We start from the raw sequence: 17021 nt of genomic DNA, 5'->3' as shown, positions 1-17021 counted from the left end.
CTTATTTTCTTTTTTTTTTAAATTATGGGCTCATACAACTCTTATCACACTCCATACATATACATACATCAATTATATAAAGTACATCTGTATATTCTGTATATCCTTATTTTCAATAGGTAGAGTAGACAGCTGAGTGATCTTGAAGTAGAGTAGACATGTGTTAATCTAAATAAGATATGTTGCTGTTAATTGCTATTGAGTTGTTTTGGACTCATGGCAGCCTGTACACCACAGAATATAACACCTGAATAACAGAGCCGAACAGTGGCTGGCCCTGTGCCATCTTCGTGATTGTTGGTAGGTTTGAGACCATTGTTTTGGCTATTATGTTAACTCATCTCACCAAGGGCTTCTTGTTTTGATCACTTGCATCTAAACCAAATATCCTGTCCTTTTCTATCAACTGTCCCTTTCTGATAACCTGTACAATGTAAGGAAGGTGAAGTTCCCCCTCCTTGCTTCTTAGAACCTTTCATGTAAGGCAGATTTGTTCATTTGACTGATATTTTACAGTAGAGTCAATGTGTTTACCAAAACGACTGTCTGAATGCATGAGTTCTGTGTTCCTTTTTTGTGCGGTTTTCATGTGCATGTGAAACAAAGATAAAGCAGCTGTAAAATCAACAGTGATTTCACACATAGAATAACTGTCTTACGGACTACCATAAAGTGGGTGTAATGGAATGTGACTCCTTAAACCAGGTCATGAAAAGTTTTGCAGTGAGCACACATGCTGGATAGTCTCTTTTGACAATTTCAGATACAATTCCCTCTTTGTCTGGATCATTGATTTTGACTATTTTCTCTGTCACCACCTCCTTTCCAGTCAATCCCACAGTGGGAGATCTCAGCAGCATATTGAACCTGGTGAAGAGATTTCTAAGGATTTACCCTTAAAAGTAGTTATATGTCTCCATTAACATTCAAAGCCCCGGCATGGCAACCCTATGACATAGCAGCATTACTCATGGGTTCTATAGTACTGCTTCCTCTTCCCTGATGACACAGTTGTAACTCATTGAAATCACCTGCTGTTCCTCAGGAGAGAGATGAGGCTTCTACTCTCTCAGAGTTACATTCTCAGAAACCCACAGGGGCAGTTCTTCCTTGACAGGGCTGCTATGGGTAAGCTTGATGGCAGTGAGTTTGTTTTTTTTGGTTCTAGTCTCTCCAAGTAATGGCTTCCAGGTATGTCAGATGTTGAGGCTGAGGTGGCGATTGGGCTTCGTCCCTTAGCCTTACCCACAGCTCAGGAGCTGAGCCCTTCATGAAATACTTAACTTGTTCCTTTGACTGGCCATCTGCATTTTGTTTGCATGTTTTTTTTGTGTGTGTGTGTGTATGTGTTTGTCTTTTTGCTGAGACACTGATATAGAGCTATAGATGTCAAGCATAGGAAAGCATTTTGTAACAAATGCACAAGTTCAAGAATTTTGGAGTTCTCATGCATAATTCACTAGACTCAGAACAACACTGTCAAGATTTTATATTATTCTGCCACATACCGCTTTGTGACTTCACCAAAATTAATTACTCTCTCAGATATTGAATGTCCTCATCTGCAAAATGAGATAATACTGAGCTCTCAGGCTTATTACAAACATTGTTAGTCTGGGTAGACTAGAGAAACAAATCCATAGACACTTATGTGTACAAGAAAGAGTTTTATATACAAGAGCAGTTGAATATTGAGAAAACAGTCCAGCCAGATCAAGATCAATTCCATAAGTCAAAAATTAGCCCATATGTCCAATTCCAATCTATAAAGTCCTCTTTACATCCATGAAACACATGCAATGATGCGGAGTGCCAGAAGATCACAGGCCAGTGGGTGGAAAGTCTTGTGAATCCAGTGGCAGTGTAAGCATCTCAATGCTGGCAGGGCTGTCCATGTGGCTTCTCCAGCTCCCAGGGCTCTGGTTGCATCAGGGTAGGTGCATGTGGCTTCTACTCAGGGATGTCTCACAGGGAGTGAGCAGAGAGAGAGAGAGTGAGTGTGTGTGTATCTCTAACCTCTAAGGAGGAGATACCAGCGTTCCCAGAATCCTCAGGAGAAGGCCATGCCCACACAGAGGCCTCATTGGCTATATCTTGATTCATAGACTGGACTCCACCCCTAGACTCTTAACCCTCAAATTGACACCAGATTATGTAACTTCCACAGGTGCCCTGGGGTCAGTCCTGACTCTTAGCAATCCCATGCACAACAGAAGGAAACGCTGCCTGGTCTTGCACCATCCGCCCCTTTGTTCCCATGCCGGAACCCACAGTTGGAGCCACCATATCAATCCATCTCAGTAAGGGCCTTCCTCTTTTTTCGCTGCCCCTCAACTTTAACAAGCATGATATACTTCTCCAGGGACTGGTATTTTCTGATAGCATGCCCAAAGAATGTAAGAAGAAGAAGTCTCATCATCCTTATAAACATTAAATGAGGTTGGGGGGTGGGGGTCAGGGGGGGACACAACAACAGCAAAACTATGGTCCCACGGGGCATCATCTGGAATTTCCGTTTTGTTTGGTCTCTGGACCACGTTTGACATTAATGTGTAGGATGCTTCTACCACCTATGTCCTACTACACAGTTTCACAATATCTCCTGGGTCTTCTGTTTACTTTCATTTTTTTACCCCCCCTTGGGCCCCAAAAGATTATAAAGAGCATCGCTGGTGCCCAAACTAAGTGGCCCAGAACTCAATAGCCACGTTTGTGATGGACCACCCAGGTTGGAAACTACCCACTTTGGGGAAAATATATTTCCACCCACCCTCACTCCCCCTACTTCTCCCTTGCCTCCTCTGTAACCACTTTCTTTATACTCCTTTTCTGAGCTGCAATTAAATGACTTGGTCTAAGTACCTTGTTTAACTTTAAGACTTGCCCAAGTTTTCCAGGAGTTTTACAGGAATACCTTTTCTAGCTGCCTTTAGGTTGAGTCACGGAAGAGTTGTGCTTGCATATCCCCATGCGGACTGATCAGGCTTCCTGCTTCTCTATTCCGTTTACTTGGAGACATCGAAGGAATCCCAGCCTAAGCAGTCTCTCTTTGTTAACAGGAAGACACATAGACATGTAAAAGGCAGTATGCACTGAAGCCCTTTAATAAAAATCCAGGGAAAACACATGGGTTTTGATCAAAGTCCAATGTTCATATTGGAAAGGCCTTGAAATGCTATGGGATTGTGGTACACATAACCACTCTGGGTTATACTTTGTGTTTTTATTTTTCATTTACAAAATGGTAATAATAGGGTAAACACATATATGTATAAGCACACAGCACTGTGACACCTAGTAATTCCTCAGGAATTCTTTTATTAACTGTGTTAGAGTTTTCCATTTGAATACCTTTTCTATATTTGAACTATATTTACCAGAACTTGGTTCTTAATATTCAATGCGTTCACTGAGTATAAATGAATTGAGGCCTTAGATTCCAGCCAAATTACAATTACAAATGGGGGGCGGGGGTGAGGAGCATGAGCGCTTTCTTCAGAATTCAGATCAAGCATTTAGGCTGGATAATTGACTCTGATACAGCAAGCTGAATGAAAGAAGACTGGTCATGAGAACAGTAAAATCTATTACTCATAGGGAGCTACACTGTGTCAGCCATTCTTGTAAAAACTCCATAGATTTAACTCATTGAACATCATAGAAACTAATGAGAAAGCTCTAGTTTCCTCCTTAACAGGTGAGAAAGCAGAGGTTTAGACTACGAGTTGATCAAACATGGTAGGCAGAATAATAATCCCACGTCCTAACCCCTGACACCTGTGATTCTGGTACCTTCCATATAAAGAGATGCTGCAGATACGATTATGCTAAGCATCTTGAGATGGGGAGACTATGCTGGATTACACAAAGGGCCCAGTTTCATCATTAGGATTCCTGTGAAATCAGTCATCGTCTGAAGTGGAGATGTGACAATGGGCACAGAGGTCAGAGTGCTGAAAGGACAACTTGGGCAATACAGACAGTTTTGAGAACAAGATAGACAGTCAAAGAAAAAGATTTTTTTCTCAAGTTTTCAGAAGAAATTCATCCATGTTAACACCTTGATTTCAGTTCACTGAGAGTGATCTGGGACCCTCACAAATGTTAAAAGGAGAAGAAGAAGATGATGATGAAGAAGAAGAAGAACAAGAATTTGAAATTTTATATTGTGGTAAGCCATCAAATTTGTAGTGATATTTTAGAGCTTGGATATTAAGCTAATATTCCAAATGAACCACTTATGATTACACAATTAGATTAAGAGGGGGGACAGAAGGAGTTTGAATTTAAACCAATGCATTGTGTATCGAGAATCATTGACCTATTAGGTATTCTTGTCTTATAGATGTGTTAGCTCAGAGCTCTGGTATGCGGTGGGGTTACTATCAGGCTGCTAACTGCAAGGCTTGGGGATTCAATCCCAAGCCCCTCTGAGGGAGAAAGATGAGCTTTCCTACTCCCTTAAGAATTTAAAATTTTTGAAAGCTTATATGGTGTTGTCGCTATGAATCAAAATAACTTGATGGTGGTGAACTTTTTTTCTCTTTTTTTAGTGTGTCAGCTAAATTTTAATTAATGCAATGTGTTTATCTCACTAAGCAGATAAGTAAAATCATTAAAAGTCTAGAACTTGGAGTATTTTTTTAATCACCACAGCATTTCTACCTGGATTACCACTTTATATTTTTGTTTGTTTGCTTGTTTGTTTATTGAAATTAATTGTGTCTCTTGTTTTTTTAAATAATAATTTTATTGGGGGCTTATGCAACTTTGATCACAATCCCTATATCCATCTTTTGTATGTCAAGTGCATTTGTACATATGTTGCCTTCCTCATGCTCAAAACACTTTCTACTTGACCTCTATATCGACTCCTCATTTTTTCCCTTTTCTCCCCGCTCCCTCATGTACCCTTGATAATTTATGTTATTATTTTGTCATATCTTATACTGTTCATTGTCTCCCTTCACCCACGTTTCTGTCCTCCATCCCCCAGGGAGGAGGTGATGTGTAGATCCTTGTCAGCAGCTCCCCCTTTCTAACCTACCATTTGATTTATTAAAGGATCATTGTCACAGTAAAATTTGCATCTCAGAATCCTTTGGCCACCATATGCACAAGCTCAGTGTGGTCTGCTGGCACATGAGAAGACATCTGGAGAGAATGGCAATGCCCAGCCAAGCATCAGCATCACATATCATATTTTTAAATGCTGTAATCTTGACTATTTCTGCCCCAACACATCCTCTGCATAAATGCAGACACAAGGCCACTGGAGTTGCTCAACCAGCCCAGAGAACCATTAGCAACAGACTTATTATCTGTACAAACTCCTGAGGATGAATCTTTAATTAGAAATCAACAGGTAACTAATAAACATATAAAATGCATGAACTCTAATTTATTTATGACCCCAAAAATAATTCAGTTTCTAAAAATCCTTGCCTTCAAAAGACAATTTTAAAACAGCAACAAATATTGGTTTGGTAGCAACCAAAATGAATTTCAGGTCATGGAAATATATTAATAAGACAGGTGAAGGTCCTGGAAATATAGTAGTCAGACAAGGTGTAGCATTTATTTTTCCAATAAGCCTCTGAGAACTCTCATTTTCAGATTAGGAAATAAGGTCAAAGAGGGTTGGTCATAGAACTGAAAAGAGGCAAAGGAGGATTGAAACCTACATCTGGTGGCACCAGAGACCCTTAATTTTCCAAACCTAGAATTGGACTGCTCCTTTGTGTTTTCAAAACTGTAGATACTTGCGGAAACAGCCAACTTCCTCTTTCTCCCCCAAAGTGGCTACAAACAACAGTAACAACAACAACAACAACACTCTCTATCATGAAAATCGATTCTGGCTTAGAGCAACTCTAGAGAGGCAGGAGGGTTTCCAATGCGGGTTTTCCAGCGAGTCTCCATCCTTACCCCGCACCACCAGGGCTCCATGAATAGAGTCTTAGAAGCCCAGCTCTCTGTTGACCTTGTTTCTGCTCTTATAATGTGTCCCACTAGTTTTCATCAATAAGTGGAAAATAGCCAAGATGAAATATTTATGAAATAACCTTTACTATGTACAACCGACTGGTACCAGTTGACAAATAAAAGGCCTTAAGCTCAAATCACATGTCTTATGAGAGGAAGTTAACAGCATTTAAAAGTATTCTCAACACGTATTACATAGCTAACATTGGCCTCTCTGAAATGCATTGTGAAGGAAATCTATAACTTACATAGAAAGCTTTGAGATTATAAATTACAATTGGAGTCTAGAAAGCAATTGGTGAAAGAAAGGTAAAAATAACTCAAGATAGTCTACTATGCTTGTAGACTGGATTTGGAAGGCCTGCGTACACAGCCCCCCTCACTGTTTTCTGTCACCTAACACAACAGCAACAACAACATCATAACATAAACTTTTCAGACTTTTCATAGAAATAATTGTTTGTTATAGGGGTAGATGACACCTCTCTGCACAAGTGAATTTGAATGATGTGAGAACATACTTGTCCATCCCAATGATTGGGATGGACAAGGATGTCCAAAACTTTTCAAAACAAAGAACTGCCTCAAGCAAGTGTCTTTAAAGTTCCAGTTGTTAAATATTGAATATAGAATATTGTTATGTCTCTATAACTCCTTCATGGATGGTAGAAACACAAAATCATATCAACATTTTGAAAGAGTCTATAAGAGAGGGTTATAAAAGGTTCATAGATGACCCCAGGTCTGCATTTCAGTTCTGGTTACCGGAGCACATACACTGGTACAGATAAGAGCTCAGGACACAGAGAAGCCATGTCAGATAAACCCCCCAGGAACAGAAATGAGATACCAGGAGGGTAGGGGGGAAGTAGGGACAGGATATGAGGAAGGTGATTGACGTATACCTCCCATCCCCCACCCCAGGGGGAAAAACAACAGAAATGTGAGTAAAGGGAGACTGCGGTTGGTGCAAGATATGATAATAATAATTTATAATTCATCAAGGGGTTATGAGGGTAGGAAGGGGGGGAGGGAGAGAAAAAGGTGAAGCTGATATCAAGGGCCCAAATAGAAAGCAAATGATTAGTAAATGATGGTGGCAACATATGGAGAAATGCGCTGACACAATCGATGGATGGATTTTTATAAGAGCTGTAAGAGTCCCCAACCAAATGATCTTAAAAAAAATAAAGACGCTCATGGAAAATTCCATCATTTTTTAATCCTATTTCAGAATCTCAGGATTGGCACTTCAGCTTCTCCTGGGTCCAGGGTGATTGTGATTGATGATTGATGGATTATGGCCAGCCCATTTGATGTCTTGGGCTGCTTTCATGGGCATTGATTGTGGATCCAAGTGAAATGAACATCTTGATTGCATCAATATTTAATCCTGAAACATGATATTGCTTCTTTTTTCCAGTTGTGGAGATTTTTATCTTCATTTGTTACTGAAGGTGATAATCTTTCATTAGCATCCTCTTGGCTTCCTATAAACCACATTGTATCATTTACACATTGCAGGTTGTGAATGAATAGGTAGCTCCCTCTGATACCACATTCTTTTTCACACAGTCTGTGTTGTTCGATTATTTACTCAGATAGAAAACAGGTGCAGTGTAAGAACACAAACTTAATGTATACTTTCCTGATTTTAAATCACCTTTTCTGTTTAAGGAACTTGGTCTATGTACAGATTCTATATGAGCACAGTGAAATGCTGTGGAATTCCCCTTCTTTACAATGTTATCACAGTGAGTTAGATTCACCCGGTCATTAAGACACAATTAAACATCTTTCCGGTAATTTCTGCTTTCATTCACGGCCCATAGAATGTCAGCACAGTACATCTTGGTCCATGTCGTCTTCTGAATCCAGGTTGACTTTTTTTGGCAGCTCCTTGAAACTATTTTATACTCTTGAAACTGTTTTAAGTTATGTTCAGCACAATTTTGCTTGCATATGATTAAAAAACAATCTGACAATGTTTGCAAGCATTGCTGTGGAGTACATTAACTCCTGGTGACGCTGCGTGAACTGCACCATTGGGTTTTCCTGGCCGCAGTCCTTACAGGTAGCTACGGCTCCTTTTTCATGATCCCACTAGCTGGGTTTGCCATACTGCTCATTATGGTAGTGGTGACGCTCAAACCGCATGTGCCCCTCAGGGACCTAAACTATATATTACAAATATGGAAACTAAATAACTTCATTGAAGGTATGTGTGGGGGAAACAATGAGGTAAGTCACTTTGTAGATGAGCTCAGCATGTAATGCTGAAGGCAAAAGAAAGGAAACGGACTACAGAATTACTGGTCTTGGGGTGAGAGTTTCCCACAGAACTGAGTTAATAATTTTGTTACCATTCCATGCACATTTATACTGGGATTGATCAATTGAGTCCATGGATATGAATGATAAAAGACAAGTACCTCTGTTGCAGTGGGAGGGTGTAATTAAAGACGAAGAAAAGGAAAATCCATCTATGGTAACAGTCATCAGTGAGACTCTATTTTAGCTCATGTTTAGATTAACATAGATATATGTGATTTTAAAACACTGTTGAAAAAAGGAATCTATATATGTGTAGGGCATCTTCTTAGACGACAGTACTTGAGTTGTTAAATTGTACAGCTTTAAAACTTAGATGACTAGGCGCTAGTTACCCAAACCATGAGCGTTGGAGCTATGGAAATATTTTTAGCAGCACGCATTCACAAAGGCCAAGTCACGCCTGGGAGGTTAACACATCATAACAAAGCAGAGAGTACATGGAAGCAACAAGTTGGTCATCCTCAGAGAAATAGGTCCAAATATGTACATATAGATGAGTATTAGTGCCTGGTGACATAATGGTGATGTGTTCCGTGGCTACCCACACGTTCAGCAGTTCAACTCATCAGCTGTTCCATGAGAAGAGGTGAGTCTTTCGACTCCTGTAAAGAGTTGCAGTCTAGAAACACCCAGGGTCAGTTCTTCCCTGTCCTAGTGCGTTGCTATAGGTCAGAATCCACTTGATGGATGGCTACACAGACCTATGGAGGGAAATCTTTAGACGCTGTATCTATGCACATTCGTGTAGCCCCTGCACCACATCCCTAGGAAAGGGACCTTGACACACTTGGCTGTTAAAAGAAAAGCAGACTGGTGACTTGACTCACCGGTTATAGCACTTAAAAACAAAAAACAAACTTTGAGTAGCTTCTGCCTCCTCGTGAGCCGGCAGGGCAGAGAGCAATTCCTCACAAGGTTTTCCGTGCTGTAATCTACGAAAGCAGCCTGTCCCCTCTTTCTCCCAAGGAGCAGTGGGTGGGTTCAAACTACTGACCTCACGGTGAACAGCTGAGCGCTTAGCCATTGGGTAACTTAGTGTGATGTCTTCTTACCTCTACATGGGACTTGGTGACTAGCTGTCTGCCCTGAAATTTTGCAAATTGGAAGGTTTTAGTTACCTTCTTTCCTGACTAGGAGCAGAGCATTCCATGAATGTTGGGGATGGATTTTCAACACGCTCACAGGAATTTAAATAATAGAATTACTATGAGGAAAATTCTGACCCCAAAGAACATCCATATGGTTTTGATCAGGAGAGGAAATAAACTTCTATTGAAACTTGGCATTTTGTTTTGTTTGCTTTGTCATTAGAAGGACAAGTATTATCAAATTAATACAGAGAATCTCAGATTCATCCCTTGGATAAGTTACTTATTAAATTCATGTTCATTTTTAAGAATCTCTGTAAGGAGGCTCAATGTGAGTCCTACATAGTTGTTGTGAGATTAAAGTGGGATCATATTTAGAATAGCCCACTTTATTTTCTATAATTAATATTCCTTTTGTCTCTTGACAAAACCAAATTCCCATTTCAACTTGACTACATACACTTAATTTAACTCCCAGTATTCAATAATATGCTCTCTGGTCTCAATCTAATTTAACTCAGATCTTCTAGTCCAGAGATTGCGAGGCCAGGTCCTCTTCATCCATATTAAATATGCAATTTGAAATACAGATTGCCATGACTTTCACTCTCACCAAGTGGCACACTAGGAACCCTGTTGGATATTTTGCTTCATTCATCAGAAGAGTTTAGCATGTATTCTTGACCATACCATTGTTTATTGTTAATGTGCATCACATTTTACCAACGTGTTGGTAATTTGCATTATAAATGCAAGTTCAAGGTTCAAATCCTGTTTCAACTCCCATGCGTAAATTCCCGGAGGAGATTCCCGATTTTGCATTTTCACCCTTGATAAAATATGGGCATTTGCATAAAAATATCATGTAGAAGCGATGAATATGGAAATGCTGGTGCTAATGCCAGTGGCTGCGTCAGCCACTCAATGTTTCATTCAGGGCAAGGCCCTCAGACCCAAAGCACTGCCCACAAATCCTTCCCTCAAATGCCATGCCACCTGTAGGCAAGTGGCAGCAAGTACTCTCAAATAGAACACTTTGTTTCCCCAAACACCTTTTTGAGGACTTCTCGAGCTACTAACTTTTTGAAGAAAGACACATTTCCCAAATTAAGGAATCTGTAAATCTGACCAACAATCTTTACATTCTTCTACTTGATCACAAAAAGTCATGTTCCTTCCATCACACGCACACACAATTGCATTATTCACATTGATGACATGGAGAGCACATGGTTTAATTGCATGCCAAGAATTTCTGAAGCATTGCCTTTATCATTTCTTGGAAATTTACAATGGTAGATTCTTGCCTAGAGAAATGTTTTCAAATAATTGAAGGTCAAGGTTTCTTTGAAAGTCTTATCCCAGTTACATAGCATTCCAACCTCTTCCAGTTCCATATATGTATTAGCAGACAAAATATATAATGTTGCAACTAGCTTATGGATAGCTAACATTAGTTCCTGGAGTCCAGAATGAATATTAGTAGTCTTCAGGATTTAAGGTCACCTACTTTGCATGCTGTGAAGCCCTTTATAAGCCTTTTTGTCTTCTTCTCCAACTTATTCTTCCACTGTTTGTCGCACGAATCTCCATAGGCAATACAGTACCTTTTTTTCAGGTTGTTAACACACATGTCTTTAAAAAAAACAATACTTTATTAGGACATAATCTAGATATCATAACATTCAGTAATTCAATCATCTCAGGCAGTACTGTACAATCACTACCACAGTCAGTTTCAAAGTATTCTTTCTTTTTTTGTACTCCTCAATACTAGCTCCCAATCGCGCCCCTACCTCCACTGTCATACCCGCTAGGAACTCTTAATGTAGATATTGTCTCTATAGATTCGCCCATCTTGCATTTCATATACTGGAAAACAAAGAAAACACATAGCAGAGCAAAGATGATGACCAACAATAACAAAATACAACAGAGATAATCCCCAGCTTTTAAAAAAAGAACAAAATCAATATAATAGAAATCAGACCAAGCACAAAGTAACACACATGGGTTTTTCATGATGCTTCTGAGCCTTTGCACAATCTGGTCCCTGGAAAACTCATCCTCACCACAAAACCCATGAATTACCCATGATTCTTCAAAACTTTAGTTTGCAATCCATCTCTTACGTGAAATCTAATTTAGGGGGGATATTTTCCTGATATCATCTCTATCCCAAGAGAATCGACAGACTTCATTAACATACTCATCATGCTACAGATATTCATCTTGCCTCTTCCTATGCAAGTACTGAATTCTATTAAATATTTGTTTCCCTAGACTGTCCAAAGTCTAGTATAAGAGAAGTGTTCTGTGAAGTTATGTTGGATGGATGGATGGATGGATGGACAGGTGGATGAATGGATGGCTTGCCTGCTTTACATTTTAGTGACAGGAGTAAATTTAAATTTGAGTAATGGTTCAAATACTACAATTCAGTGTCAAGAGTTTGCTTTACCATAAAACAGTGATTTACAAGCTAATTTAATTTGTTTACTTTAGATCTAATAACAGACTGGGATAAGAGACTACGCAGAAACACGCTCTGCTACTTGACAATATTGTGCCATATAACATCTTCAGGTGAAAAATGAAGAGGGATTTTAATGACTTCACACATTATTTTTATGAGATGGAAACAAATTACAAGCTAAGCTGTTGGAAAAGCATGAAATCAGAACCCAAAGCCCTAATAATCAGACTGCTTTAGCGTCAAACTTCCAAAAGGAACTGAGGTGTTTTATTCATTGGTATATAGAAGTTGGTTACTATCACATATTTTCATACTATTTGCCTGACTTCGTTAATCAGAGTGAGAACTGTAAAATATAAAAATGCAACAGATCTCCCTTGCTGTGTCCCTTGCTATCTTCATTAAGCTTCTAACTGTGCTAGGTCAGGCATACAATATTGTATGCACATAATTTTTATTCCAGAAGGTGATAAAAAGTTTTGGGAAACACTGGAGAAGGAATCAGTAAACCTGCATTACATTATGTTCTGCATCTTATCTCCTTCTGGGATGTTTGACCTCCAGTTGTTAGCCATTAGGATTTCCTTATTAGACTGGATGAGTGAAAAGATAGGAAGCTTTGAGCACATTAGGAGACACTGAGCACATGTATGACATCGTATTGTGCTCAGTTGGATCCATATGTCCTCTATGATCATTTGAACTCATTGAAGGTGAGTATCTTTGACATTTATTTTTATTTCCTGAAAACCTGAAATATGATAGTACTAAGTGTTCAATGAAAAGAAACAGATATTTATTGAGCACAAGAATATTTAGGGAACCTCTGGCTTTAAAAATTAATTACTTATTATTCTCTGCCATAATAGCTCTTAAACATTATAGAAAAAAAATTAAGTATGGAGGACACAAGATGAACCACAGCTAACCAAGAGGTTGAGGTTTAAATCCACCAAGAGTTTACAGTTTACTTTTTAAAAATTGACCTTTTGAAAACCTTGTAGCACACAGCTCAACTCTGATAAATAAGGGGTCTCAACTGGACTGGCTCTTCTAAAGGCTAACACCTATGCAGACAAGATATAGCTCATAGGTCACATGTAAGGCATCATCAAACAATATGAGAAAATATGCCCCTAAATTCTAATTATATAGAGTCACAGATGTTGTTACAATAATTAGGCAAAGGGGAATCTAATCGTTGTCCATGCAAGTCTTTCCACAGACTCTTATAAGTACAGAAAATATTTTCTAACAATAATATATATATAAATATATATATTTCTTATAACAAGGCTGTTATTCTCCTGGATCATTAGGAATGCTACGTAGATTAGATAGCTCTGGTTAGCTGGATAGAAGTTCTTTCCAACCTTGAAAACAGAAGCACAGTTAGTAGTTTAGCTGGAACATCTGTTTCTAACTTCCTGAAACAAAAAGTTGAGGTTACCAATGTATACACATATTTGAAACTAGGTTTGCACTTCACACATGGATACAATATGCGTTTGTAAAAAAATTTCCAAATGTCCTATTGTCATATAAGATGATGGAAGCATGTGATATAAGAATATGAGTAAGTACCACAACTCCTCCTAGGATTTCTAGGGTTTATGAGTTCCTAGGCTACTGTTTACTGGCCAATGTACCCAGATTCTGGTAACAGGATCCGATGCTTACCTGCTGGGAATGACCCTTCCGGAAGGCCATCAGCTATCAGCTAGGACCAACAGCTTCTAACTGGTTTGGGAGAAAGGGGTTTTATGTAAAAATCTATTGTTCTCAGTTCCAGGGCAAGCCCTCATTCCTATTTGCTTTGTAGTTTTGGGAAAGACCCCACGTAACTCAGGGTCTCAATTCCTTCATCTGAAACATGAGAAAAATGGACAGGAAATGGGAAAAGTTAGCTGGACTCCCAATCTCTAGAAATGCCACTATCTTCTAAGCCAGTAACCAAATAGCCAATATCTATGTGCAATCCCAGAACCTGATTTAAGAGAGCATTTCAGTCATAGCCTTTGTTACTCTTCCAAAACAACCTCTATTTTCCGGAAGGGTCTGGGTGAGAAGGTGGGAGGATGACACTGAATGGTTGATATGATTCATCTGAGAGTGATTGTTAACAGGGCTAATTTGTGATTGCCCATTCTGCTGAGTATAAAATGAAATGCCACCACTAGCAAAAGAAATGAGCTATGAGTGAACACCTAGACTCCTGTGCATGGAACCCCCTTGGTCTAAGAGACAGCTTTGACACCAGAAGAGGGGCAGAGGGGCAGCAACGGCAGAACTATGGTCCAGAGTATGAAACAGCAACAAACCTTCCAGCCCACAGAGCAAGTGGAACAGAGTGCCTCTTGGCAATCGCCTCGCTTGTGTTGCTGCGGTCACTTAATTGAGCAAGCTGGGCTTTACTGATCCATAGAGCTGAAGCTCAGTGCCTTCAGGTTGAGGCTTACAGGGGAGTGGTAAGCCCTTTGTCAATTCCTTGGCAGTGCTGAAAGGGCTTTGTAACATTGCCCAAGCAGGGAAGAGGCCAGATCAAAGGACTGAGGGTCACATAGAAGCCTACCTTTGGTCATGACAGCGGCCTATAAACCAGCTGTATCTGGAGCATTTCTCACCTGAATTGTAACCTGTCAACAGCCTAAACTGATCATAGTAAGCAACTAAGCTATCAAAAAGACAAAATGGAGATTACTCTGTGGGAACAAAACTGGGAAGAGAGAGTATGAGGAAAACCCCTGAACATTCATATGTTAAGGAGCCTGGGAGGTCATTTCCCATGAAGGAAATGTTCACATTCAAGGGTTAGAGATGCATCCCACTCACACTCTCCTTTTAAAAGTTATTCCCCACAATGCCACCTCCCATAAAAATGCCACATTTAAGGTGCTGTTTGCAAACACACGGGCACTGACTATGCACTCAGAGGTCAACTGCTTGAAGGTCATCTATGTGAAGGATGTTGGCTATCTAAGACAATCAGACCCTATTGTCTGACCCACCCTAAGTAGGGCCCTGCCCCTTCTGATGATAATTGATTGTGCCCCAAAGGAGAGCTTGAAAACACTTAAGCTCAAGCCAACTCAGATGACCAAGGTTCAACTCAGATGACCAAGGTTCAACTCAGAGGATCAAGGTTCAACTCAGATGACCAAGGTTCAACTCAGAGGATCAAGGTTCAACTCAGATGACCAAGGTTCAACTCAGATGACCAAGGTTAGGCTGCTGTCTTGACTCCAAGTCTGCCCATCTTGTTACCTATGTGCTGTGTATTGCAGGTTGCTAATGAGTCTTTCTCCAATCCTGATGCCAATATTGCCCTCATGTAGTCTGCTTCTCAGTGTATTTGCCCAGCTTGCAGATTGAATAAATAGCATGAAAGGCTCCAACCCTAGTGTTAAACATGTGATATCAAACCGAACCACCCCCTTGCCCTGTTCAAGTGACTGTTTCTATCTCTGTGTACAGGTCCTGTCAGATCTCTTGTGGGAGAAATACCTTGCCTTCCCATGACAAAGAATTCACTCTGATGCCTGCATTGTGATCCAAGTGAGTTTTACAAAAGATAGAAGTTGTTTCCGGTTTACACAGGCACCCTCAGGGCCCTTCACCCCCCCAGCCTGCTGCACAGCCAGCCATGGAGCTGCTCTAGAGACCAAAAAAGATGCAGCAGGCTCCGGACCCCACCTTTTCAGTTTCCCCGTCAGATGGCATGGTCTACGTCTCCACTGGCTGACTTGAATTCACCTGGCCCAGATAGGCCAATCCAGGTGTAACGCCCACCTAGGTGCACCACCACTTCCTGGCTGGAAGCTCAAACCTCTGAGCATGCGCGATGGACACCCCAGTCCCTGTGCTAGCTACCTAACAGTTCTGCATAAGCCCAAGTAAGTCTTCCTGAATTCCCATTCCTTGTCATGCTATCCACAGTTTGCAATGAGCCACACAGTCTAATTTATTTTTCATAATCAATAAAACACAAGCAAGCACTGTTAGGGCTCTATTTGTCTTCAGCAAAGTTCCATCTGATGTCAATAATTACATCCTTCTAAGTCCTCTTTTAAATCTGACTTGAATTTCTGAAAGCTCCCCGTGGGTGTACAACTGCAGCCATTTTTAATTGTCTTCTGCAAGATTTTACCTGAATGTGATATTAAAAATATTTAAGAAACAATTTCCACATTCTGTTAGGTCAACAGATTTTTAAATAGGCAGAAATGTGAATCTTCTGCAGCCAGTTTTTTTCCTAGTGTTTTTCCATAGGCAGTGACTGCTTCCAATGCTGCATCAGTTTGTTGAAACATTTCCCTTGGTGTTTTGTCAGTTCATAGAGCCTTACTTGTCTCCAATGCCGTTAATGCCATCTGGACTTCTTCCTTCAGTATCACGGGTCCTTGACCATCTGCTACCTCTTGCAATGGTTGAATGCTGACCAGTTATTTTTGATAGAGTGACTCTGTATTTTTTCTATGTTCTTTGGATGCTTCCTGGATCATTATATATTTTGCCCATAGAAGTCTTCAGTATTGCAGCTCACAGCTTGTATTTTTCTTCAGTTCTTTCAGAAGTAGGTTCTTCTCACCTTAATTGTTAGTTTTTAAAATGTTAAACAAACAAGCATCTATTATAGTACCTAGAGTAGATGTCATTGCTCTTGTCAGGTGCTGTTGAGTCAGTCTCTATGTCTAGAGCTCTTGTGTATGAAAGAAGAAACTCTCCTGGCCCCGCAACATCAGCACAATCATTGCTATGCTCGATCCCGCCATTATAGCGGCGGTGTCAATAATCTGGAGGATTTTCCTCTTTTGTTTTTGCTAGACTTTCTACCAAGCACGATGTCCTTCACAAGGACTGGTTGTTCCTCCAGGAAAATACAAGAAATATCTCAAAATGGTGAATTAAGGAGCCTTATGGCTGTACTTCTCCCCAAACATATTTCTTTCCTTCTAGAGTATACATACTTAAATTTTATTTTTAAGACTATCTTTTAAAAACAAGACATGTCGATGAATGACTAGACAGCATGGCTAACACAGACCACGTCCACACTGTGAAGTGTGAGAACCATTCAGTGTGTTGATAACCATAGTGGTTCAGGCAGGCAGAGCAAGTGTAGGTAACAGAACTTTGGG

At 40.0% G+C, this 17021-nt stretch overlaps 1 long non-coding RNA gene across 9 annotated transcripts in view; it reads left to right on the top strand.

The window, feature by feature from the left end:
- The window catches only part of LOC142455321 (uncharacterized), a 151512-nt gene that overhangs the window by 23504 nt on the left and 110987 nt on the right, over positions 1-17021 (top strand). For 7 of the 9 annotated variants that reach the window (XR_012785766.1, XR_012785770.1, XR_012785773.1 and 4 more), the window contains 2 exons: positions 4072-4171; positions 15358-15438. This is a non-coding gene — a long non-coding RNA (uncharacterized LOC142455321). The remainder of the gene's footprint in view (positions 1-4071; positions 4172-15357; positions 15439-17021) is intronic. The other 2 variants (XR_012785772.1, XR_012785771.1) reach the window with 1 other exon arrangement.

Source organism: Tenrec ecaudatus, chromosome 8, assembly GCF_050624435.1.
Source record: "Tenrec ecaudatus isolate mTenEca1 chromosome 8, mTenEca1.hap1, whole genome shotgun sequence".
Lineage (NCBI taxonomy): Eukaryota > Metazoa > Chordata > Mammalia > Afrosoricida > Tenrecidae > Tenrec > Tenrec ecaudatus.
Note: the sequence above shows the minus strand (reverse complement) of the source record. Positions and strands in the feature narration are given on the sequence as shown.